General features: G+C 40.6%; 2 long non-coding RNA genes across 2 annotated transcripts; one reads left to right on the plus strand and one right to left on the minus strand.

Annotated features, from left to right (window-relative positions):
• Positions 1-8,380: 8,380 nt before the first annotated feature.
• LOC102009092 lies at positions 8,381-11,780 on the plus strand. Its single transcript, XR_261468.2, has 3 exons — positions 8,381-8,492; positions 11,132-11,214; positions 11,372-11,780. It is a non-coding gene; the product is annotated as an uncharacterized LOC102009092 (long non-coding RNA).
• A 10,261-nt stretch (positions 11,781-22,041) lies between these two features.
• Positions 22,042-25,999, minus strand: LOC102009308. The gene is made up of 3 exons (XR_001234590.1): positions 25,836-25,999; positions 23,865-23,930; positions 22,042-22,155 (listed from the first exon to the last, which is right to left on the minus strand). It is a non-coding gene; the product is annotated as an uncharacterized LOC102009308 (long non-coding RNA).
• Between the last annotated feature and the right edge of the window lie 1,573 nt (positions 26,000-27,572).

The raw sequence follows: 27,572 nt of genomic DNA on the forward strand, positions 1-27,572 counted from the left end.
ACTCAAGATGAGTACAATCATACAAAGTGTTATTGTTTGGGTCTTAAATGTTCACAAAATGATTATGTACTGAAGCTTTGGTCATCACCCTGTGGTGCTACTGGGAGTGGTGGGACCTCTTGGATGTGGGGCCCAATGAAAAGGTATTAGGTAACTAGGGGTATCCCTTGGATACCCCCAGTCAATATTAGGATCAGGATATTCTCTCTTTGCTTCTTTATGGCTGCCGTGAGTGGAGCAGCTTACCTCCACCATGTGCTCCTCATCCTGATCTTCTGCCTCACCACAGACTAAAAACAAAGCCAGCTGACTGTACACTAAACCCTCTGAAACCATGAGCCAAATGAACTTTTCCTCCTCAGGTATTTTGCCACAGAGACAGAAAGCTGAATTCACACTGATATTAGGTGGCGGAAATCCGTGGTGTCCATCTTACGGGCTGCCTTCCACGGGGTATTTGGAAATGTGAAATTGAAGTTTGGGAGCAAGTGAGGAGTCCTCTACATGTAGATGAGGATGAAGATTATCAAAAGAAAAGGTAGTATACACACACATACACAAAGGCACACGGTGGTAGACAAACCTACAAAATGGAGGAAAGGAGAACCTAGAGGATAACTTCAGCAAATCCAATCCAAGACCACCACTTTCTTCAAAACCTAGAAGAAAAATCCTCTCCAAGGAACCCTCTTAGATTGGCTAAGTCTTACTTTCTCAGTCATTAGCTCAAAAGAGACCAAGAGTCTATTATGTGTTAAATGCTGCCAAGTGGTGCCAGAACTAACCGTGTCTCCTATGAAACCTACAATTTGGAGAGTTAAGACAAACTTATAAATAACTTCTTTTAAGGTGAAAAACAATAATGACATTAGAATGGCACTTGGAAGAGACAAGAATTGTAGAAGAGGGGGAAATCACTTCACCAGGGAGATTAGGCAGATGTGGTACAAGGCTAGTCTCTGCTCTCATCAATGCGTGGCCTTGGGCTGGAGTCCTAGAAAATTTGATGTGGCTCTGCTTTGTCATCCTCCGCCCCAGCTAGGAATGGTAGCAGTGTCCACATAAGTTATACCTTTCCTGAACTCCACAGGGGTGGGGTGTCTAATGGGGTTTTGCAATCAGCAGGCTTGTAGAGCTGCCTGCTGACAGCAAAATTTCCTCCCAGTGGTCAAACTAGGAGAACACAGACCACAGCAGACTGCCTGAGAATAACTCCAGCACTGAAATATGCTTTCAGTATCAAGGCGGTTAGTTCTTAGCAGACAGAGCCCTTCATGGAAGGACTGGTTTCTCTGTCCTAGCTGGCCAAGTAATTAATTTCTTTTGAAGAATCATTTCTGTATTTGGTTTTCAGATTGCGTCCACAAAATCACCTCAGGGGCAAATCTTTCCTAATGAAACCAGAGAAGGCCAAACAAAACCACAGAAGCTTTCAAAGCTCTCCATGGAGGTCAGCGTCATCACAAGCCAGAGCTCAGATTCCATTCGTAAATCCGGAAGGAAAGTTCCCTAGAGCACAAGCTGCCCACCTGTTTTTCCTGCCGGTCTGGCTGCCCCTCTTGAGTTCTACTGTACTTTGATGAAAACAGTTCCTGGAAATAAAAATAAGAAGAAGTAAAGCTGAACAAAAGCAAAATAGCCACCCAGGGTCAAGTTTCTTCTGAGAAAGGTTTTCCTGTGGACAGACGGGCTGAGGATGCCGTTGAGGCAAACAGCCCTACAGATTCTCTGTCAACAGACAGAGAAGCAATCTGCTTTAAGCTCCAGGCAAACTTGGAAGGACACGGCAAAGTGACTGCCGCCCCACACAGGCAGCCTCTGAGCCAATCATTTAATGACTGGCTCACTATGTGCGGCCTGGAGGGTCACTAATGAGAAATGGCAAGTTGCCAGCATCCCATTTATCAGCTCATTAATATTTTTTCTGAGCTCTTTAGGCAACTGTTTGATTCCCAATACATCACAGAAATCACCATTGAGATTTCTTTACCCTTTCTGTCATTTCATGAGAATAGAGGCAGAAATTCACACTTTAGAGTCCTCAGGCTCACCCTGAAGACTGGTGGTTAATTTTCTCCCTTTCCCCAAACATAAAGGGTCTTGTCCATCAAATCTACCTCCACGAGGGCCCCTGCCACCCTGGCAGGGCTCTGTCTTGCTGGTTCATGGTATACAGGATCTGGTTCTTGCATCTCAAAGTGAGATTCCCAGCCCAACATTAATAGTATGATGCAGAAACTCATTTAAAATAGCACAGATGCTTTTTTAAAAATGCAGACTCTAGGATTGACAGTGTAACCCAGTAGTAGAGCACTTCCTTAGCATGTTCAACCCCCAGCTGTGATAAATAGATGATAGATAGATAGATAGATAGATAGATAGATAAATAGATAGATGATAGATGATAGATAGACAGGTAGATAATAGGTAGATAGGTGGATAGATAGGTAGATACATAGATAGATAGATAGATAGATAGATAGATAGATAGATAGATAGAAGCCTGGATGGATGGGTGGATGGCTGGATGGATGGATGGATGGATGGATGGGTGGATGGCTGGCTGGCTGGCTGGCTGGATGGATGGATGGATGGATAGATGGATAGATGGATAGGTGCCTGGATGGATGGATGGATAGATGGATGGATAGATGCATGGATGTAGACTCTCAGGTCCCATCTCCAGTCTGTAGAATCTGGTTCTGGCTTGTAGCAAGACCCTCTGAATGATTTATATGCACATTAAAAAGCATTGCTCTAATTTCATTCATAAGAATTTATCCTGAAGAAATAAAGACCTAGCTACCTGTGTTTTCTGAAATATCACTTATAAAGGGAATAACTGGAAACAAATGGATCAAAGCAATATTTATTGAGTGCCTACTATATTACTCTGACAAAATAGAAGTGAGAAAACAGATCAGGTCCTAAACATATGGCTCATTTGTAGGGGATACATTACACAGCCATTTTTTAAATAGCTCTTTTTTAAAAACAGCTTATTCTCAGAGGCTTATTTCCTGCCTTCCAGGTGGCTTAATTATTGTGATTCTCTCCTAGCAAACAGTTCCTGCAGGCTGCTAGGCTGGGTCCATTTCCCTTTGCTAAACAAATAAACAAACACATAAGGGGCCCCGCTGCCCAGTACAGAGGAATTACATGTGCAGTGAATCAAGACCCACCTCCAGAGCTTGTGCTATCTGAGCTGCTGTTAGCTTTTACTTTTCCTTCCAACTTTCCCTCCCCCAAAGCTTAATTCACTCCATCTCAGCTCCTTAGGGGGCCTCTCGTTCTTATCTCTGCAGCACTCTTCAGAATCCTGTCACTTTATCCTTTTTCTTTTTTTTTTCCTAAAAGGAAAACAGCTCAGATAAGCACCTTCTATTTAAGTCAAGTGTAAGTTTATTTAACTACAGCAGCAAGAAGGGCAATAAACTCTGGAAGCGAGGACTGTCCGGAGAATATTATCTTTTGAGTCCCAATCTGAAGTTGACAGTTGCTCTCAGTAGTTCTCCATAAATCATGGCTTATACTTAGCAGTACCTAAGCAGAGCAAAATCACACAGGCAATTTGTCTTCTTATAATCGAGGGACACTGTCAGTGACAAAAACAACACCTAGAAATGCAGCCCCAGCCAGAAGAATGGCCCTTCTCGGGCTCACAGGCATAACCCAGCCCCATTCAGCCCTTGTGGCACCCTGATGTGGAGGGTCTCCTCCCACCAGGAGCTGAAACCCACTGCTCTGCTGAGGGAGCCAGGGCTGTTGAAAATATCAGTGTTCTTACTGGAAGAAGGTAGAATACCAATATTGTTTTGATTTGCATTTCTCTAAAGGCCAAAGATGTTGTACATTATTTTTTATTATTTATTGCCCACTTGAACTACTACTTCTGAGAAGTGTCTATTCATTTCAGTTGCCCATTTTTTTAAATTGGGCCTTTTATTGGGGGAGGGAGTCTAAACTTTTTGAGTTCTTTATATATTCTAGATATTAGTCCTCTGAGTATTAGCTGACAAAAGCTTTTTCCCATTTGGTAAATTGTCTCTTCATGCTGCTGGTTTTTTGTTTGTTTGTTTGTTTGTTTGTTTGCTATGCAGAAGCTGTTTAATGTGATATAATCCATTTGTTGATTTTTGGTATTAGTTTTTTGTGCAATTAGGTTGTATAAGGAAGTAGAGATGGAAGGGAAACCTAGAGCAGGAGGAAGAAGAGCAAGCTGAGGGGTAGAGGCAGTAAAAGTGATCAAGATGAGACACGTATATGTATCAATCCCCCAAATGGAATAAAATCACTACTGCACCTAGCATTGTAAATATATACTAATAAAAAGTTGAACAGTAAAAAATAGTCTGTCCCTCTGAACTTGACGATGTTGTTGTCTTACCTGATTCCCTTCCTGTCACGCAAACCTGTTCGGTCTGCTCCAGAACTCAGGCCTCATTACTGTCTCTTCATTCTCTCCCTTCCTGATTTGTTCCTCACTCACCGATTCATTCAGCAATCAAGCTCTGCGCTCTGTTAAGTACTGGGTATCCTCAACTGAGGTCACTTTCTGAGCAGCCCGGTTCCCACATGGGGAGAAAGAGACATGGACAAATCAGACCACCTCAGTGTCTGTGACATTCCCAGTCTCCAAAAGTCGCATTTGCTTTATAACATGCCAGTAAAAATAGTTCTTCCCAGGTCAGCCCCTGTCCTTCCTCAAAGCTGGTTTTGCTTGCTTTTCTTTGGCTCCTCAAACTCCTCCTGGGCTTGTGGGTCTCCTCCATCTCCCACAGAGCCTTTTCTTCTTTACAAGAGACCATGTTCTGCATCCCGGGCCCAGCCATGGACACCACCTGCCTAGGTTGATGCTCACAGGGCTTGTGCCTAGCTGTTCCCTCTCTGTGTGGCAAAGAAGCTTGATGTTCTCTCACTTTGATGTTCTTGCACAGAAAAGCTTATGTTCTCTGCCATGAACAGTCCTTTTCTGCCTCCCTCCCTCCATGTTTCTCTCTCTCTCTCCCTCTGTCTCTCCCATCACTTCCAGATCTTCTAACTACGAAGCATCATTTAGTTGACTTCTAACCACAGAAATAAGAGGCATCCAGTTTGGTAAGAAAGAATAAGACTATCTGTATCACAGATAGCATGATCTTGTTTAAAGAAAATCCTAAAGAATCCACTGGAAAAAACTATTAGAATTAGTAAAGGAGCTTAGCAAGTTTGCAGAATACAAATCAATATACAAAATAATATCTTATAGTTGCAAAATAATATCTTATAATTGCAAAATAATATTTTATAAGAATAAAATAGTTGGGAATGTATTTAACAAAATAGCATAAAACTTGTACTCTGACAACTATAAATTATTGTTGAGAGCAATTAAGACACAAAACTGATAAGTCACAAGACAATCCACCCTACCCATGGGAGATTTAAACTCTTTTATTAAGGAGTTAATAAAAACCTCTTCCTCTTCACCTGTTCCCCTCCAGTTCCCCTCAACACAAGCCAACCTCTCCCTCATCCACCTTGGCAGAACCAGATGTTTAGCTCTTGCAGATGACATCCCCCGCTTGGGCTGTCCTGACCTACAAACATCCCTTGCTCGGGCTGTTCTGGCCCATGGACATCCCCTCCTGGAAAATGTTCTGGCCCACAGACACCCTCCCCAAAAGTTAGCTTTAAAAACCCCATGCTTTTCTCAGCTTGGGGCTGTCCTAGTCCGCTGGGCAAACCGCCATGTCAGTTTCCCCCCGAAAAAAGACTCCTCTAGTGTCAGAAGGTCTGGTCTGGTTCTGTGTGGGTCTCCACCCAGTCATATCAAAAACCACCCATGTGAAGGTCAATGCAATGGCTCAATATTGCTATCTTCTAAGACAGTAAGAAAATGATCATTTTGTTTGGCTGCAAGTTTCCTGCCCCGATGAGTCTTGAATGATAGGAGTGAGAGAACACTCTGGAATATTTATCTGCCAGATGACAGAGGCCCCTTCACTTGCAGTGCAGTATTAACTCTTGGTAACTTCAGGAGACTTTTCTACCCATGACATACAGCAATTCGCCAGCTTTCTTTGTGTGCTGTACAACAGGTGTGAATAAGAATGTGCAATAGCGAGGAGGCCAAACCCAACATTCAGTGGCTGTGTGGCTACAAAGGCCACATTATTGACAAAGCTTTCAAACCCAGCAGCATGGGCTAGCCAAGGCTGTGTCACCCGTGTGTTTCTGGAGCAGGTGCTAGAGGTGAAACTCAGATTTTCAGGATCCTCCAAGTCACCCAGTAGGCACAACCCCAGCCTACAGGAAAGCCAGCGCAGATCTGTACTCCTGCCTCTTCCTCCAGACCAGCCTCAGGGACGTGGTCAAGGAGCCCCAGGGTCCTGGGTGTTCAGTGCACCCCCAGCCCCAGCCTTTCAAACGGTCCCAGACTCATTCCCACCAAGGTGGACATAATGATAAAGAGCTTCAGGAGTATTTTTTAATTAAAGTTAGGATAGTGAAGATTTATTTGGGGATCCTCATAGAGTTCAGGCCTAATTAAGCTCATCATGTATTTTCAAAGCTATTTCTCTATCTTATTTACCTAGTCTTTGAGTGGCCTTATTCTTCTGCTCATTCAGACTCAAATTTTTGCTCTTTCTCACAATTTTAACCTTGGGCATGGCCGATACCTTACTTTTGTACTCGTTCTGTGCATGGACAAACATTCATGTCGATCCTCTTCCATGACACACTGTGGAAGCTCTAACTGTGGGCTGAGTGGGTGCCGAAGGCCATGCCCATCCCTCCAGGAATCTTCAGCCAGGACAGAGAAACTGCAAGCCTCACCCAGCCAAGGTCACTTGATCTCTTCTCTCACTGCAAAGCTTTCCATGGCTGCTCATATGTAGTAAAGCTATATCTGCATTTTTACCCCTCTTTTAACTCAAATCTCCCACAGTGTGAGTTAGTTACCTTTCCTCCATTCTCTCCATTGATTCTAAAAATGCAGACCAAAGCAAAAGTTTAAAAATTTTACATGCCATATTTTCCCTAAAATGGTTCAATTTGAAAAAACTATGGCATTTTTTAGAAAAATTAATGTATGTTTTAGGTAAATATTCTAAGTTACTCATGTTTTCATATCCCCCAGTTAAATAGGAACATTTCACATAAAAGTAATAATAAAGAAGGTGAGAAGAAACGAGGAGATGATAGGCATATTTATAACAGTGATTTTGATGATGATTTCAGGCATGTAAACTAATCTCCAAATCGTCACGTTGTATACACTAAACATACCACTTTCTGTATGTTGATCATACTTCAGAAAAATGGATGGAAAATGAAAAAAAACTTCACATAAAATGTGTAGCAGATATTGCCCTTCATTTAGAATTAATTTTTGCCCAATATTCCTTACCAAATTGTCCATGAAAAGGCAACTATCTGAGAATTGAAATGATCTCTACTTAAAATAGCAAGAAAAATAAAAATGAGAATTTGTATCACAAAGAGAAGTATTTTGGTTATCACTTTAAAAGATTTCTCACCACTGTAGGAGCGAACAAACAAGTCCTTATACAAATTTGAGTGAAAAAAAGGATGATTTATGGACATGGGTAATCAAAGACCCCAGACAGGTGTGAACATTTGACCTGGACTCTACACAACAGTTCAGATTTCCACAGGGGGAGATGGAATGGGAAAAATATGGAAGGCAGAGGAAAACCAGGTGCAACACTCCGCTGGTGAGAAAGTTTGGCACATGTTCTGGGGGCACAAGTCCCTCATAGGATGGCCTTCAGGGTGGAGCTTATGTGAAGCAATAGCAGATGAGAGAGCTGGGAGAAGAGGGGGTTTTGCAGACCCATAGACTTGCCATACTGATGATATATCCTCAAACCTAAGACATCTTGGCTTGTACAACACCCAATAAACGCCGCCAATAAAACAATGACAAGCCACTGACTATAAGAGCCTCCCAATTTTAACAATGCACAAATCACTCAAAATTGCAGCTACAGTCTGAACGTGTCCCTCAAAGTTCACATGGATGGAAATTAACCCACTATGCAACAGTGTTGGGAGATGGGGCCCAAGGGGCGGTGATTAGGTCACAAAGGCTCTGCTGGATGGATGGACTTGTGCCATTATCATGGAAGGTGGCCTGTTGTCGAAGAGCAGATTTGCCCTAAAAGCAAGTAAACATCATCTTGTGTGTTCGTGAGTGAACTTGCTCACCTTTCTACCCTCCCTTATGTGACAATGCAGCCCAAAGACCCCCTCCAGAACTGTAAGAACATGTTTCCTTTCTTTATGAGCTATCCTGGTCTGTGGTATTTTGTTACAGAAGCACCAAATGGAGTAAGATAAACATCCTGGAACTGAGGAAACACTTTAAGTGAGGAGACCGAAGCTGTACGGTGAGGAGAAGCAAGCATGAAAGATGATTTCAATAAAGCGAGCGTGCTTCGCCTTAGGACAACAACACTGGCTCTGACGTTATGCGCCTGAGTGAGGTGAGTATTTGGGGCCAATGGGCATTTTGGTCCCTATAAAATTCCAGCATCCTATTCTGTGGCACTGAAAGCCATGGCAGAAGAGCACAGCTGCCCCGCTGGAGCTGTACATCTTGATCTGTCCAGACTGTACAGACTTGTCATACAGGCCTCTGCAGAGGAAGGAGAGGACTAAAGCATAGAATCTTCATCTTCTCTGCTCTCCCAGAGCACACAGCCCCACCTGACTGATACGGGGAAAGAGCCCTGGCCTGTTCTTTCCCTTGTCAGGTTGTGCACAGCTTAGGAAAATTGAGGTGGACAATGAGCTGCATTTTCTAGAAAAATCAGCTGGGTTTTTTCCATTTGCGTACTTAAGATAAAACACAAACAAATCAAAAATAGCTTGGAGTCCTGACTTTGAAGTCCAGAGAAATCTATGGATTGAATTTTTAAGAATCATCTGTAGACAAAAAAGGGGAGCTATAGCCCTTAATTTAAGACCAAAAAACATCCTTTCTGAGCTGCTCCACCACTTTAATGCACATGCGTGCACACACACACACACACACACACACACACACACACACACATGCCAGTGAGACGATGGACTGGTTGCAGAAAAACAGATATAAATTTTTATTATGAGATACTGGCTGTCATGAGATTTTCAGGCATAACCTAGAAATAGGTGAGTTTTTAAAATTTATTTCATGTAAGAGTACTGCTGGCTATACATTTGTCTGCAGTGACGTTAAAGACACCAAACCAAAGTCATGCATGCATATTTCATTAGTAGATAATTATGTTCATTATAATTGGCTTCTAAATAAGACCATTTCACACAATTATGGTGTTTTCTTTGCCTATTCAGTCAATTGAAAAGATAATAACATAGTGCTTTGTTATCAAAAGAGCATATTCTTAACCTCTATTATATAGTAAAGGAGATAAACTAAAATAAACATATCATTATTTTCCATATGTGAAATGCTTTTGCTGAAATGCACCCTACATTCAAGAGAAAGCAGAAGACTTCAAAGATGTTTCTAAATATATCAGGTATAACAAAATACCACGAGGACAATTTGATGGCAGGGACAGATTTTAAAAATCAATAATGAAGTCATGCTGTTTAAAATGCTGAAATCATTTTTCACCCAAATGAAAAAAGAAAATTGGGCCTTAACAAAGGCCAGAAAATAACTACTACCAAAGGAGCTGCAAGAGCCCTGTACTTAGAAAAATCAACAGACATTTCCTGAACAATGTGCCAGGGGCTAAGGATAGAACAGTGAAGAGGAGAAAGTCTGCTGGAGCTTAAAGGTGACACCTGTGCTCACAGCGCATACATTCTCTCATACACACACACACACACACACACACGTACAATGAAGGCACATGTAGAGGGGAAGTGAGGAAGAGTTCAGGAAGACTGTAAAGCAACAGCTAAAAGCACAGACTGCAAATCCCCGTTCTACTAACCTTGACCAACCAATTCTAATGTTCTGTGCTTCAGTTTTCCTAACTGCGAAATGGAAAAAATATGAGTATGTATACCTACTGCATAGGAATCGTGTAAAGTGATTAACATAAGTAAAGTGCAGATTAACATATGTAAAGTGCTTAAAACAGTGATGGGCATAGTGTAGCCATTGTTATAAGCTTCCAACTCCTGTACATAGGTTCTCCAGGGTAAAAGTGCAGTTCAGGGAGTTTCCCAGGGACACCTTTTCATTTTTAACACTCCCTGATGTGAGGATACCCCCATTTAACTGTAAAGCCCCAGCTCTAGACAATAATGGGCATTTCATCCACATTAGTCCCACCCTTCCCTTCCTATTCCCTACTTAAAATGCTGCCTTCTCTCAATAGCCTCCCAAGGGCTCCACCGCCAAAATTGCATCATCCTTCCATCCTCATTTGGAAAACAAAGGCTGTGCTTATGGATAGAATTTTATTTTGTTATATCATCTTACCTTTATTTTTAATGAAGATGAAGATTATTTTTTTCTTTTAAAATTTTCTTATGTAAAATTTCCTTAATTTTAAATCTTCCCCTGTACCTTTTTTTACATAGCTGGTTTCTTTACTTCTAATATACTTCCATGAGATAGAATCTGCATTAGCCCACAATTCAGCATTTGGATCTTATAAATGATACACATAAAATGCCATCTTTTGCCAGACAGGTTTGAGGGCCATTGTTTCAAGATAAGGTGCTGGATACAGGGAGGAGGGGGAGACGCCTGTGGGCATTTTGTGACAGGAAGAAAAGGAGAAGAGGAAGAGTTATGATGGGCTCAGAGACTGGGAAAAACAACAACATGCAAAAATTCATTTGAAGCAATGCGGGATATTTCAGGAATCAAAGTGCTTTGAGTCAGGTGATTTGCCAAAGCAGGGATATTCTAACAGAGGACATAGATGAGAGAATCCTGGAGATGAATTTGGGCGGAGGGACCCTGCCTGGAAGCTGCCTGATTCTGCCTTCTCAGGTAGCCAGCTTGCCAGGCTCATCTGACAGGGGAGGTCACCAAGTGTCTGTGGCCAGTGTTGGGAGGGCCACATGAACAAGTGGGATGAGGGACAGTGGTGTTGGGCAGGGACAGAACTGCAGGGTCTAATTCCAACTTATGAGTTTTTTCCCTGTGAAGCAGTAGGTGGTGTGCAAGACTACCGTGAAGGACCCAGGGGATGAAGTGCTGGAGAAGATGGAACGCCCTTGAACAGGAGGGAATAGGTCTGTCCGTGCAGAACAGTCTTGGGGACCCCTGAGAGACAGCAGCTCAGTCACCAGCACCCGTCACATGGGGGATGCAGGAACACAGCAGGGGCACCTCCCTTAGCATGAACAGGTGAAGAGTGAAGTTCACAACTTTATGGCATTTTTCTTTCAGGCTCCACCTTAGATGGTATTTCAGCTTCTTCAAAGCCAAACTTTGAAGTACAGAGAGAATGAAGGAGTGCATAGGGACTGTGCATGGCCCATTTTTCACAGGCTCATTTCAGGTCCCCACAGTCAGGACACTGCTGTGGATTCTGACAGTGTGTGGTATCGTCATGTTGGTCTTGAGTGACTGACTTTAACATTCATTTTGCCCTTCACCTTCAATAAGGGACTCTGGGCACCGTGTCCCCACCAACTGCTGTCCCTTTCAATACCACTCACTGCCCCCACCACCACCTGTAGCCCCAGTTTGTCACATCAACTGCTGCCTTCACCCTACCCACCGTGTCCCCAACCCTTATGCCCACCAATCTTCTCCCTGCCCCCACCTCATGCAGACCCATCCCAACCCCACCTTCATTTGCTTCTCAGCTCATGTTCTAGGCAAAGAATGAATGTGAGACTCATTAACTAATAAAAAATTTAAAATATCAGGTTCTGTGCCCCTAAATAGATGTTCTGACATTATACCTTACTCCAATCATGCAGCATTTCCCTAAAGCACTGTCAGCTCTCTGCTGGGGTTGCCTTCAAACATTTACCACCCACAAAAGAATACTCCTCTCAGCGGGTCATATCAGAGACACACTTACCCCACTTCAGTCCAAAAGCACTGGACGTTGGTAGATGAAATTCAATGACTGGGGGTTTTTTTGTCTTACATTTACTACCTACTAACTCTGCCGATTCAGATGTAAACCCACAAGGCCCCAGCACCTTCATTTTTCTAGAAAAATAGGAAGGGCTGCTCTAGTTTGTAGGGATCAAATAAGTAACCATGGAAGGAAGCATGTTAATGGCCAGGATGTAGCTCAGTGGCACAAGTACCTGATGGTAAGCTCAAGGTCCTGAATTTGATTCCCCATAAAAAGAAGGCATGTTTAGTACCACACAGCATTGTATCAGATTTTAAAACTATTTTCTTTCTTCTCCATTCCTTCTGCTAACTTTGGTCTTCTTTTGTTTTTCTTTTTCTAGTTTCCTGAGATAGAAAGCTAGATTGTTTATATTTGAGATCACTCCTTTTTCTTAATGTAAGCATTTATCACTATAAACTTCCCACTTAGAACAGCACCCCGTAAGCTTTGGTATGTTGTACTTCCATTTCCATTTGTTTCAATGTATTTTTATTTCCACTTTGTGTTTTTTTTCTTTTCCTTTTTTTAAACATTGTTTGAAGTATGTCGTTTAATCTCCATGTATTTGTGAATTTCCAAATTTTCCTCCTCATCAATTTCTGGTTTCATGTCATTGGGACAAGAAAAGATAATTAATAAATGTCAACTTTCTTAAATTTGGTAAGACTTGTGTTGTAGCCTAACATATGATCTATTCAGGAGAATGTTTTGTATAAGCTTGAGAAAAACATATATTATACTGCTTTAGGTAGAATATTCCACATTTCTGTTAGCTCCATTTGGCCTAAAGTGTAATTCAAGTCCAATGTTTCCTTATTGATATTCTCTCTGAATGTTCTATCCAATGTTAAAAGTGAGATAATAAAGTCCTTTAGAATTATTGTTTTATAATCTATTTCTCCCTTTAGATCTCCTAATATTTGCTCTCAATATTTAGTTACTCCAGTATGGTGTGCATATATATTCACTATTGCTATATCCTCTGCATGAATTAAACTTGTTATCATTATATAATTATGTCCTTTGTCTCTTGCAACTATTGACTTAAAGTCTACTTAGTCTGGTATAACTACTTGTACTCTCTCTAGGCTTTCATCTGTATAAAAAAAGTTTTTCCACACTGTAACGTTCAGCCTATGTGTGTCCTTAAAACTAAGATAAGTCTCTTGTTCTCAAATATTGTTGAGTTTATTCTTTTTATCCCTCTGGAACTCTATCTTCTGATTAGAGTATTTAATTCACTAATATTTAAAGTAATTATTGATAAGTATTACCATTGCCATTTTATTTGTGCCAGGAGGGGTCCTATGAACCACAATTTCCCTTGCAATCTTTACTGATACTGACCTCAGCTGATAGAACTGCACGCATGCAAGTTCCTTAGCAGCCAAAGCCTTGGGTATCAGCAATGGTTGCAAGCCCTGTTACACTGATGAAGGCTGCTGAGTTCCTCCTAATCTGTTCTTCTCCCACAGGAGAAGTTCTGACCAAGGGGATTCTTCTTGAAGCCAGGTCCAGTTCACAAAACGCTGGTGTTTGTGGTGGCACCAGTCTGCTGTACAGTACCTGTACGGTAGCCACAGAAGGAGGGGCTGGAAGTAGGGTACACATGGAGGACTATGGCTCCTGGGTCTGAGGTGGCAGTATCACTGTGCCCACAGTGTAGACAACCCACTATTGTGCTGGTGACAGTGTGTGATGCACAGGACAGGGGAGCTAGCAGCCAATGTCTACAGCATGGGCTTCAATAGATCCAGGATATAAGGTACAGGCTCACAAGCTGTGGTAAGAACTCCCATGTCAAAAGCATGAGACATTAGAGTACCTCAGCTCTGGGATCCAGGGCATGCATGCGGTGTGTTGGGAGACCGCCTCCATTCTGGAGGGACAGTAACAGTATTTCTCTGTCCTGAGGGTCCACAGCAGTGATGGATGTCAGTTACTTCAGCAGTAAAAACTTCTGTTTTTGTTTTTGTTTTTTGGTTTTTCTCCGGTACCGGGAACCGAACTCACGACCTTGCACTTGCCAGGCAGGCGCTTTGCCTCTGAGCTAAATCCCCAGCCCCTAGTAAAAACTTCTGATGTCCTCTACAGAGCAGGGTGTTGGGGTCTGCTCAAAGAACCTCTGATATAAAAGCTGAGGAGAGTCCACAGCTTCCATGGGGACTGTTGAGGTCTTCAATGACAAAGGCTGCCAGCACCCCCAACAGAGCACAGGGCAGGGGGACCCCCTGGTACCCACCGCATGGTTGACACTGACAGCCTATGACAGTCAGTGATGGCGAACCTTTTAGAGACAGAGTGCCCAAACTGCAATTCAAAACCCAGTTATTATTGCAAAGTGCCAGCACTATAATTAAATCTGAATAGTGAGGTTTCAGTTTAGAAAAAACAACTGTTATCCGATGGTCAGTTGCTGGGTTGACCCGGCTCACATACAAACAGAGAGGGCTCTGCGTGGTCACTTTGGTACATGGGCCGTCGCACCTTCGTCTTTGTTGTCCGCTGTCTCCAGATGTCTCAGGTACACTAATCTCCTCAGAGACCTTTTCTGTGTTGTTATTCCCTGGTTTTCGTTCCACTGTGCTGTCCCAGATTTTTAAATGGACTCCCGAGCTTTCTTCATTCGTGGATGGTTATCTCATCACTGCTTTCTGTGGGAGGACAAAATCTGGTATTTCCTCCACCACCTTCCTGACATCATCTTCTATTTATTCTTGCAATAAATATTTACCAGCCACAGGCCATGTGTCAAGACTGTCCAAGGTATTTTAGACAAAGAGGAAAATAAAGCAGTCAAGATGCCTGACTTCACTGAGTGTACATTTTATTTATTTTATTTTATTTTAAAGTGTCAGGTATGTCCTTCAAGCTAGAATTGAAGCAGTGCTTTAAGGATGCCCACAGATGCCTGTTGGGTCTACAGCCCTCTGCTCTACCAAGAGAGCTTGAGTCTACATTTTAGAGAAAGAAGACAAATAACTCATAAACAAATAGCTAAATAAACTCAATAACAAATAGCTCATACTAAGATTTCAGAAAACCTAAGTTAACATGAAAATTAACAACAGAAAAGTTTCTAGGAAAAATCATATGCAGGTTTTTGTAAGAAAAAAAAGAGAGTAAGTAGCAGAATAACATCTTTATGGGCAATTTAAGCACTGTAGAAAGACATTCCCATGAAGAAGATCAATTAACTTACTAGTCAAATGATGTAAGACATTTTTAAAGTATATAAGACATGAAAGAACAAAAATATCAGAATTTTTTAAGACTCAGAGATGAAATAGCAGGATTAAGGAAAAAACCAGACAAAATATCACTTCAGAATTAAAGACTAAACTAGAAGAGACATGGTAATGAATAAACATGAGAAATAACGCCATAAGAAAGAAAAGACACAAGAAACTTTTTTAAAACAAAGAAAAGAGAGATAAAAAGGGTTTGAGAGAAGGTAACACATATTGAGAATCTGCAATGAAGATCACAGGAACCCTAAAGAAGAAAGCCAAAGCCAGATAATACAACAAATACTAAAAAGTATAATTCAGAAAAGCTTTTCCTGAGATAAAAGAAAGATGAAATCACAGGTTGAAAGAGCCCATTTTGTAACTAAGACTGTTGACCTAGAACAACTGTCTTGGTTATTTTTCTCTCGTTGTTGGGACAAAATGTCTGATGCCCAAAATTAAGGAAGGAAAGGTTTATTTTGCTTATAGTTCGTGGAAGTTTTAGCCTGTACTTGGCAGATTATAAGGCAGAGTGGCACGTGGCAGAGAGCTGCATCTCAGGGCAGCAGCACACAGCTGAGCCGCATGCACACACCAGGGCAGAATGGGGGAGGAATCCCCCAAGCAGCTTCTTCCTCTCCCTTACATAAGCAAACTATCCACTCCAGGGCGGGTGCAGCTCTCACACCCATATTCAAACTCTAAAAGCCTGCACCATGTCTGCATGAGGCATTGGGGGGACACACAGACATAAACCATAACAACAACCAACTCTAAGTGATAATTTAGTAAAATTACTGGTGAGAAAGAGATGTTTTTATATCTAGAAAAAACATATAACTCAAGAAAAGAAGGTTATAGTAGCATCAAATTTCTCAAAAGAAACACACCTAAAGAAAATGGCATAAGGTATTTAGAATCCTTTTGGAAGGAATGTTTGAGCCATTGGTTGTATACCTAGTGAAACTGACTTTCAAATATAAAAGAGAGATGGACCAATATCAAAATGCAAGAGCAGAAGGAATGCTGTTTTCATGAGCATTTCCAAGAATCTACAAGAGAATGAACTTCAGAAAACAGAAATGACTAGAAAGACATGAGATAGATAGTGAATGATAAATGCAGTTACCTGCAGAATTAAGATGAACCAAGCTCAGAAGGAAAGTGTATATAGATTGCAATGGCTATGGACCCCCTAGATTCACTATGACTCTAACTTTGATGGGTTGAATATCCCAGGCGTGGTGGCACACACTTGTATTTCTAGCACTCTGAGGCAGAAAAGGAAGATAACTAGTTTGAGCCCAGCCTGGGCACCTCGGTGACTTAGGGAGAACCTGTCTCAAAATTTTAAAATGGCCTGGGGGAGTACCTCAGTGTAAAAGCCCTGGGTTCAATCTGTAGTATCAGAAAAAATTAATGGAGAGAATACATGCCATTTTGTTCACTGGTCGTATCAATTTCAGTATTAATATTCTGAATTGGCAGTGTGTGTGATTATAGAAATAAAAATAAATAACTATGGTTCATTTTAAAATTATGGGAATAAAAAATAAGTAATTGTGATTTATTTTAGTTGGTTTTTTTTTTCTTTGAGAACCAGTATTCTCAGTATGGGGAAAAAAAAAGGAATAATGTGACATAAGAGAGAATAGGTTGGGGCTGGGCATAGTGGCGCATGCCTACAATTCCAGCACTTGGGAGGCTGAGGTAGAAGATCACTGTGAGTTCAAGGCCAGCCTGGGCTACAAAGTGAGTTCAAGTCCAGTTGGAACTGCACAGTGAAACACTGTCTCAAAAAGGAAAAAAAGAGAGAGAGAATAGGTTAAGTAAAAGATTCATTGTCTCAAGTTGGAATCAAAAGAACAGTGTCAATATGAAATTATATTTTATGATGTATTCTTTAGCCCTGTTAAGTGAAAAGACCAGAAAGAAAATGACCATTCCTACCACCATCTTGAAATTAGGAGAATCTAAGAAAAGCCAAGGCTTCCTGCAGAAATGACTGATTGGCAACCAGAAAGCCATCAAGACTACTAGGGTCAGTTAAACAAGGTCTGCGTGCACTAGTGTGTGAAGTAAGGGGCTGGGAAATTACCATGTAGGAGACAGGACATTAGTAAGTTAAGAGAGTGGATCAGAGTGCGGAACATTCATAAGAGTCAAGCCCACACCCATTTTGTTTGTTTGGTTTGGTTTTTTTCCAGTACCGGGAATCAAACTTACAACCTTTTGCTTGTCAGGCAGGTGCTGTGCCACTGAGCTAAATCCCCAGCCCCCTGCGTACCCTTTGATACTACATTTGTTAGGATGAGAGAAACAGCATCACTGGATCATCCCTTGGCTGCCTCTATCCCCATACCAGTCTTCCAAGTGGAGAGGTCGTTCTGATCTAAAAAGTAGCCCCTGTAAAGAAGCAAAGTATGTGGACGTGATGTCACCTCCCTGCTGAAAATCCAGTACCTAACTGAGTTGTGAGGACCGCTTTACCTAGATGCATGCAGTCACCCAGCAGTAGATTCAGATAGGCAAGCATTTGCTGTACAGAAACCCAGGGTATTTTGTATGCTCCTCCCTTCCGTTCCTCCCTCCCTCTCGTCTTCTTTTCTTTTTCTCTTTCTATTTATTACTTTACGTATTCATACACACTCATTACAGAGTGCCCTGAAAGCCTCCAGCCGGGCATCTACGCTGTGAGAAATGTGAAACACTGAAGCCACGATCCTTGCCTATGAAGTTTACAAAGGAGGAGGATACGGCACACAAAATCCAGATCCCAACGTTATAACCTAAACAACCTGGTGCAAACCACATAAAAGCAAGAGTATTTTAAAGTCTTGGAAAAGTTGCGTCTTAGCTAAGGCCTTCCAGGCAGTTTACTGGATGCACTGAAGCACTCTGAGAGACTCCGCAGCTGTGCCGTGGTAAGGAGCTGGGAAGGACAGGGGCAGATAAGAGCAGGATGGATCCTGTGATCATGCAGGAGAGAAAGTAGGCAAAGAGGCAGAAGGAAGTAACCAGTGTTTGAAACAACCCCAGACACGCTCCGCCACCCCATCTTTGACAAAGGGGCCAAACACATTCACTGGGAGAAAGACAGCCTCTTAAATAAATGGTGCTGGAAAAACTGGCCCTGCACATGCCAAAGATTAAAATTAGACCCATGTCTTTCCCCATACACTAAACTAAATTTGAAAAGGATCAAAGATCTAAATATTAAAACAGAAACATTACATTGAATATATCAATATGTAATACAATAAGCATTGTTAATTCCCTACCATTCTGTTTGTAACTCTGTAATGTCTGTACTGATCCTTTGCTATTTCGTAACACGTTGTCGATCTGTTAGTATTTTCCTCCTTTTATTTCTAAAATAAATAAATAAATAAATAAATAAAACAGAAACATTAATTCTGCTGGAAGATGGATAGATAGAACTCTTTTTTTTTTTTTGTTTTTTGGTTTTTCTCCGGTACCGGGAACCGAACTCAGGACCTTGTGCTTGCCAGGCAGGCGCTTTGCCACTGAGCTAAATCCCCAGCTCCAGTAGATAGAACTCTTGAACACACTGGTGTAGGCAAGGACTTTATTAATAAAACTCTGCTCACATAGGAACTCTCGCAAAGAATCGACAGCTGGGATCTCATCTTATTAAAACGCTTTTGCACAGCAAGAGAAACCACCAACAGAGTAAAGAGACAACCCACAGTGTAGAGAAAAATTGTTTGCTGGCTGTTCCTCAGAGAAAGGATATCAAGAACATATAAAAAAAAAAAAAACCTCAAAAAAACAGACCCCCAAAATTTAAAGGCCCAATCCAAAAATGAATATCTGAGATGAATACACACTTCTCAGATAAAGAACTACAAACAGCAAATATTCAATCACTGGTCATTCAAGAGATGCCAGTCAAAATAACATTGATTCCATCTCACCCAGGAAAGAATGGCTATTATCAAGAAATCAACAAATAACTAATGCTGGCAAGATGCGAGGGGACAGGAACCTTCTCCACCGTCGGTGGGAGTGTAGACTGATGAGACCACTGTAGAAATCAGTGTGGACGTTCCTCAAAAAATTAGGACTAGCAGTTCCATTTGACCCAGCCATTCCCCTTCTGAGTATCTTACCAAAAGAATTAAAAACATTGTACCACAGTGATACATGCACACCTATGTTTATACTAGCACAGTTTGTAAACGTCTAATCTTGGAAACAACCCAAGTGCCTATTAGCTGGTGAATAAATAAAGAAGATATGGGGCTTTTATACAATGGAGTACTACTCTGGCATAAAGGAGGATATACTGGAGATATTTCTAGGAAAACGGATGCACCTTGAGTCCATACTCTTAAGTGAAATAAATCAGACACATGTGTACATACCTCACTGTTTCTCTGGTGTGAAAACTGAAAGTGTAAATAAGGACCAAAATGTACAATAGGTATTGTGAAATAGGAAGAAAATGTTCAACTCAAGGGGAACAAGGGAAAGGGGAGAGGGAAAGGAAAGAAGGGAAAAGTTTTTAAAAAGAGAGAAAAGAAGGAAAGCATGAAAACAAAGCTTTTGTAAATGAGGACGGGAAGAGGGGTTGAAGTCAGGATAGGGGATGGGGAAAAAACAAGTTATATCATGTACAGGTACACGTTCTCTATGATGAATGTGATCATTATGTAAATCTAAAATGTACCAATAAAATCTGATTTTTAAAAAAAGGAAGAAAGTAACCAGTGTTTAGCATGCACCTGACATATACTGGGCCCTACCAGAACCTGTTTACAACATCGAATCTTCCCAGCAGTCTTCTGATAGACTACCTCTAATTCACAGATGAGAAGACCAACATGGAGGTGAAGTAGTTGATTATCATTATTCACATACGCCATATTTGTGACTTTACTTACTAAAATTTATTTGTACCCCAAAATCAACACTTTCAACCCTTCCCAATGCAACTCCAAATATTGAGTTGCCCAACATGCTTGTCCTAGCTGAAGTGGAACGGGGCAACAGTGTTCTGTCTTCTTTTTTCAGTTCTCAGAACATGGACAAGCGCCTTTTCCACAGTCTAGGTCATGCCAACCGGTTTGGGTCTTTGTGCCTTGCACCGGTGATTCACTGCTTTAAATGATCCTTGAATGTGGTGCTGAAGTGCCAGTCTTGAGGTGCAAGAAGGCAGGGAGGGGCCTGAGGAAGAAAATACCAGTGTTAGGTGAGCGTTGTTTGGGCCTGAGTTATTGTGCAGTTGGCTGTGTGCTCAGGATCAATGAATCAACTACATCTACAGAATAAGGTGTCTTTAAACAGAAGCATGTGAGACATTGTCAGGTATTGATTGGCTGACACAAATAGTGTGACCAGACAATCACAAGAACGTAATCGTGTATTTCACCAGATGCAGTGGTTCAATAGTCACTCATTCAGCAGTCAGGCCAACTGTATGACATTTAAGCGATAGGAGTAATGAAAGTAATTTGCTATGCTTCACTCAAGATCACAGATCTGGGATTAGAAACTTGCTCTTTGTTACTCCAGAACCAGTCTTTCCACCTTCTCTGGAAAACAAAGCTCCTTGCAGCTCATCCCAAAGTAAATATTTTGCTGTGAATCTATAAATACACTGGACAGCAGTCTCCAGGAAATATCATTTTCAAAGTTGTGGTCCAAAAGAGGGTTTTACATTTTTTTCTTCATTTAAAAATCAAAAAGATAAAAACATATCAGTTGGGCAGGAATGACTTCTTTTTCTCCCTCTGCCTTTCAACATCATTGCTGAAATGTGCTCAGAAGTTTGCAGGTCTCAAAGGTATTTTCCAGTGAGTTCAAAGATGGCTGCCTCTGCTTGGTAGCTGCAGTGGTGGAGACATATTGCTTGGAAGCCATATTGCTTGGTAGCCATATTGCTTGGTAGCTGCAGTGGTGCGCCACCCTTTGCAAATGAATTGACATTGCAGTTCAGTTTGTGTCAGTGACACTGTGGTCTGCATGATACTGGGCCACCTCACCTGGTTCTCATTCTCTGGGTATAAGAATGCGGTTTTTACATAGGACCAGAAGACCAAGACAGGCAAACTGCATCAATTCACAGAGGCCATTAGTCCACAAGAAATGGCTGCGCATCCATACACAGCAGAACACGGGGTAGAAATCCAAGAGAGAGTTAATCCTGAAAGTGTCCTTCACTCCCAGACTAGGCCAAACTATGCCATTTCTTTTCTTTTTTCAGCAGATCTAGCTTTGCAACACAACCTTCAGTGGTACAAAAGTGTAACTGTGTATTGTTGAGTCTGAGGAATGTATATGGAAAACTTACCAGTAGGAAGAGGATATTAATGCATCCACACCCTACGATGCAATTTCATGCTTTTATAAGTTTAATGTCCTTACAATTAAGTCCAACGTTTGCTATAATTCTTTTCTCAGAAAGGGCATTCTAATATGCTAGTTAAGGAGCCTATTTTCTCCCGTTAGCCATTATAAGCTAATTTTGCTGCTAAGATCATGCTGGGAGTTATCTAGAGGTATAAAAGAAAATCAAGACCAGTAGCAAATGTCTGCTCTGAATAACAAAGGTACCATTAAATACTTCACGTCCCTCAGCAATCACGTGCTTGCGCACACACAACACACACAGCATAGAATTTTATTTCAGAAATAAATAGGAGATTCAATATTTTTAATAAATTGAGAGGTGAATTAAGCTGAAATCACATACGTGTTCCCCAAAAGGTTTATGGGTACTTACTTAGCAAAGGCAAAAGAGGTCATCTTCTGCTGTAAGAGAGTTGCTCCATCCTTTGAGGATCTCAGTTTAGTCATTGATTTGTATTCTTTCAGTTTGTCACTGAGGACTTATCATGTGACTGTTGGGAGACACAGAGTCCTTCTTCAATCTGTACTATAGTTGACATGTAATGGCAAGTGACCATAGCCAAATACAAGAACTGCAGAGATTATCCATAGGATGTCCATTCATGTTAGTGTGGGGTGTGTGTGTGTGAGTGTGTGTGGTTCTAGGGACTGAAACCAGGGCCTTGGCACAGAGCTACATCCCCAGTAGCCCCCTTTTGCTTTTTATTAAGACAGATTCTTGCTAAGTCACTAAGATGTTCTGGATTAGGTTAAAACTTGTGATCCTCCTGCCTCAGCTTCTCGGAGTGCTTGGATTACAGGCACATGAAACCAAACTCAGCTAGGATGTCTCCTCAGAAGTGATAGAATTCATGATTCTCCATAATGGAAGATCCAATTAGGAAGTTACTTTTATTTTTTAAAAGAAAATTTTTAGTTAAATAAAACAGCTGCAGAACACAAAGCAGCATTCCTATAGCTAAAGCATGAGTGAAAGAGGCAGCTCAGGCAGAGTATGGCTCATGGGTAGACCATTTGCCTGGTATACATGAGGCCCTGGGTTCTACCCCCAAACTTTCACAAGCCAGTTCAATGAGGATCAGACTCAGAAAGGCACCCAGAAATATATAAAGCCATCCCAGGTTATATGATATAATAATGACACCTAATAGTTAATTCAAGTTTATGCAGAGTAAGAGGAAATGGGGACTGATATTTTTCCACATACTAAACGTTTAAAAGGAGGGAGAAATATGTGAGTTTGGAAGGGTAGAGGATAGCCTGGGAGGGTCAGGGGCTCACAGGAGAACAACCTAGATGACATCACACCGGAAATGGTGTCCTAGCCACACTGACTAAGATGTCCTCTGGCTCTTTATCAAGAAAGACTAGAAACCTTCTAGTCTTTTTTTCATTTTCTTTTTTTATATTCTTTGTTATTCTTAATTATACTTTAGTGTAATTAGTGTAATTAAGTGTAATTTCTTTTTTTAATGTTCTTTTTTTATATTCTTTGTTATACTTAATTACACTTTAGTATGTGTGGTGGTGTGTATGTGGGGGGTGTAAAGTAAACCACAAAGGATTTTAATTTCTTACTGTGGGATCTGTCACACTCAGATAATCCTTCCTGCTTCTTCAGGGTCCTAAGGTTAAAACTTATCAGATTCTGTTATAAGTAACTACTTGCCCTGAAGGTACCTGAAGTTCCTGATGATTACTAACACCTCCTTTCTAAGAAAACCCACACAGCCATAATATCAAAAGAGATGGCTCCCTGTTGGTCTGGACTAATCATGGTATATATGATGTCAAAAGCCAAAGTAACGAATGAAAAATGGGGCTGGGGATTTAGCTCAGCGGCAAAAGGGCCTGCCTGGCAAGCGCAACGTCGTGAGTTTGGTTCCCGGTACCAGAGAAAAACCAAAAAAAAAAAAGAAAAAGATAGATCAATTAACCTTCACCAAAATTTAAAACTTTTGTACTTCAAAGGATAACACCAAGAAAGTTAAAAGCCCACAGAATGGGAGAAAATATTTACAAATCATTATTTTTTCATGTCTACATCTTGTAATCGGAGCAACTACTTTGAAGACAGCAATATGCAATACATTAATCATTGTTCATTTCTTATTATCCTGTTTCAAAACACTATCATTGTTTTTATTTCTTTTTTATCTTCTCTCTTTAAAATGAAAAATTAAACAAGGAAAATACTTACAAATCTTACGTCTAATAGACTTGAATCTAGAACGTAGAAAGAACTCTTACAATTCAACAAAATAACCTGAATTTAAAATAGACAAAAGAGTTGAATAAATATTTCTCCAAAGAAGATATCTAGATGGACAATTAGCACATGAAAAGATGCTCAACATCATTATTTATTAGGGAAATACAAATACAAATCACTGCATACTTACTAGGATGACTATAATAAAAAAGACAATAACAAGTGTTGACAAGAACATGGAAAAATTTAAGCTGTGACACATTAATGGTGAGAATGGAAAATGATGCAATCATAAACAGTCTGACAGTTCCTCAAAAAGTTAAACACAGATTCCTTAAGACACAACAATTTCACTCCTTGGTAAACACCCAAAAGAATTGAAAACAAATGTCCACGAAAGAAACAAAAACTTGTATATGAGAATTTCTTAGCAGGATTTTTCATAATTTTTAACTATAAAGACAAAACAAAAGCCCCCTGTTTGATGATGGATAAAATAAATGTGGTTGTAATAGACTAAATTATGGCCCCCAACCTCTGCAGGCCCTAATCCCTGAAAGCTGAGGTTGTTACTTTATGTGGTGAAAAGACTGCACAGATGTGACTAGTTAAGCATCTTGATATGGGAAGAGGACTCTCTTTGGTTATCCAGGAGAATCCAGTGTAATCTGAGGAGTCCTTCTAGGACGGAGGTAGAGGAATTCTGGAGCAGAGAGCAGAGAGCAGAGAGCAATGTGACCACTGAAGCAAAACACCGCACTGTTGGCTTGGGAGATGAAGAGAGGAGTCACAACCCGAGGAATGTCAGGAGTCACCAGGAACTGGAAAATGCAAAGAAATGGACTCTTTCCCCTGGAGCTTCCGGAGCAAGGGTAGCCCTACTGACACCTTGACTTCATCCCAGTGAAACTGATTTCAGACTTCCAAATTCCAGGACTATCAGAGAATACATGTGTGGTTTTCAGCTACCAATTTTGTGGTCATTTGTTATAGTGATCATAGAAACTAACACAGTGGTACATCAATACATTGGAATACTATTCAGCCACGAGGAGAAATAATGAGGACATGCATACATGCTACATATACTGTGGATCAATCTTGAAAGCATTATGCTGAGAGGAACCAGACTCAAGAGGCCACACGTTACATGACCTCACTTTGATAACAGACAGAGACAGAAAGTAAACTGGTGGTTGCCAGGGGTTGGGGGAGAAAAAGTATAAGGTTTCCTTTCAGGTTGATAAAAATATTCTGGAATAAAGTCATGGTGATCCACTGCACTGCTTTGGTCTAAATATACTAAAATGCTACACATAATAAATTTCTACTAAATTGTATGTCTTTTTAAAAGTGAATTTGGGTTAACATCCTCCAGGCCCTGGGTCCCATCCCCCACACTACACACACACACACACACACACACACACCCCTTGATAGTTTCGAACTGTTAATAAAACATAAAAAGAAGTCAATTTGCTGCACCAAGATCAACAAAACAGAAATTAATTACCAAAGATTAAGTGCACTAACTGAACCGATTGCTACAATTAATATTTTATATAAGTGTACATTAGAAAAAAATAGTCGTTAGGAGGTCTAAACATGGGGAAGGAGATCACAGGGAGAAAGATTAAAGGGAAAGGGAAACAGGGATGAAAATAACCAAAATATGGCATACACTGGTACCAATAAACCATAAAGAGTAAAAAGTCTCAGTGTCTGTACTACTAACATGCACCCACAAAATAAAATTACCCCAAAAGAAAAATAGTTTTTAATCTACCTTTCACCCTAAATTTAACAAGTTATACCTACTCATACGCTGGGAATGAAACATTCTTTATATGGGATCTTCTGCGAACTGACCTGTTACCACTCAAAAGAAAACAATTCTGTGAAAGGTCTTATTTCATGAGATATAAATCATAAGCTAACAAATAAACTGATATAACTTACCTAACTCTGGGAGAAATATTTATGACCACATTTTATTCTTACTAAAATATAATTGGATATTATATGTGCCAAAAATCCCATTTAATTGTATAGATATGGTAAACTCACAATTAGAAAATGAAGACTACATTTTACAGGGGGGAAGGGCAGTGTCCACAAAGGCTTCCCAGGAACACTTGCCCATTCTATGGCTTATGACGTGTCAGCCTCACAAACAGCAAGGAATTCTGTTTCTGGCAGGCCAGGAATGTTCACAAATATGAGAATCTTAGAGAAAATAGTGCGGATAACAATGAAAATATTTCTTCTCACAGATAAAAGTGACTTACACCTCCAAGGGTTCTATAAAACCTCCAGACAGAAGTTAATTCTAAAGTTTTAACATTACATGGTTCTAACTCTGTTGGCCATGCAGATTAAAGATATTTATCCATGAGACAATACTTCCTATCATACCTATGTAAATAACCAAATAAAGAGGATATCAAACAAGTCATGATAATTTCATTCTTCTTACGATACCTGATAAATGCATAGATATATTAACAAAACTTTATCAGGGGATGAGGTCAGTATAGAAAGGATATTTTTGCTAACGAAAAGAGACACAGAAATTCCTCTGTTCTGTTAACATTATCTGGCAGTGATGACCAGATCTGTTGTAATCATTTTGCAGCCATGAAGACAAGCCAGGACACTGACTGGTGTGAACCTGGGCCCTTACATTATTGAACCTTGGGTTTTTAATGATGTCTTTAGTCCATGAATTAGTCAAACCTAGATTCTCTGTCTGTCTCTGTCTCTGTCTCTGTCTCTGTCTGTCTCTCTCTCTGTCTCTCTGTCTCTCTCTGTCTCTCTCTGTCTCTCTGTCTCTCTCTGTCCTCCATTTTCTTTTTTGTTTAAGCCAACTGAATTAGAGATTTTTATTTATGGTACTTGCGGCCAAAACCAACCTTATTCTTAACTATTAATATTCTATTTTGGATTAACTATTATTAATATTAATATTTTTGTGCAAAGAATAATCAAACCAGGTGCATAGTGCCAACAATGTAAAGTGTCCTTGACATCACACTTGCTCTCAGAGAATATATAGATATGGATAGATATAAATCTAGATATAGATATAAAAAGACACATATGTAGAGAGTGAGTGTTGTAGGTTACACACATGGCATCAAAATAGTGTAGATCAAAAGATAGCCCCAGATCTAGGTAAAAAAGACATCCCATGTAGCCATGGGAGAGGGTAGAGGTGAGATAAACTAACAATGCTTCTGAGGGCTGTGGTTAGAGGGAAAATTCTTCAGATGAGAAAAGTCATGACACAGGCAAGCATCTTCAGAAACACACAGTGCTTTAACCTATGCCAAGTGGCAAGGAATTCCATCTCTGTAATCAATGATAGCATGGAATACTCCAAAGCCTAACGTTCCTACATGATGTAAAAAGTTACACTCTTCAAAACGGCCTACTGCATGTTAGTGCCCAGTGGCAAGAATGTGGGTAGTAGAGGGGCGTGACTCTTGGAGACATCCACACATACGTACCACTTTTATATATTAAATTGAAAAGTGCAGTGGTGCAGAGGTACAAGAATGTATCTAATTAAAAGCACTATCTTAAGGCTATGTCTCAACACACAAATGACCTTGTTTTACATGATGTAGTCATTTCTTGTAACATGAAAAACCCTAGCAATTCTTTTATTTGTAGGTAACAAATTCTTTCTCACTT

Source organism: Chinchilla lanigera, unplaced genomic scaffold (assembly GCF_000276665.1).
Source record: "Chinchilla lanigera isolate Chin_1 unplaced genomic scaffold, ChiLan1.0 scaffold00030, whole genome shotgun sequence".
Lineage (NCBI taxonomy): Eukaryota > Metazoa > Chordata > Mammalia > Rodentia > Chinchillidae > Chinchilla > Chinchilla lanigera.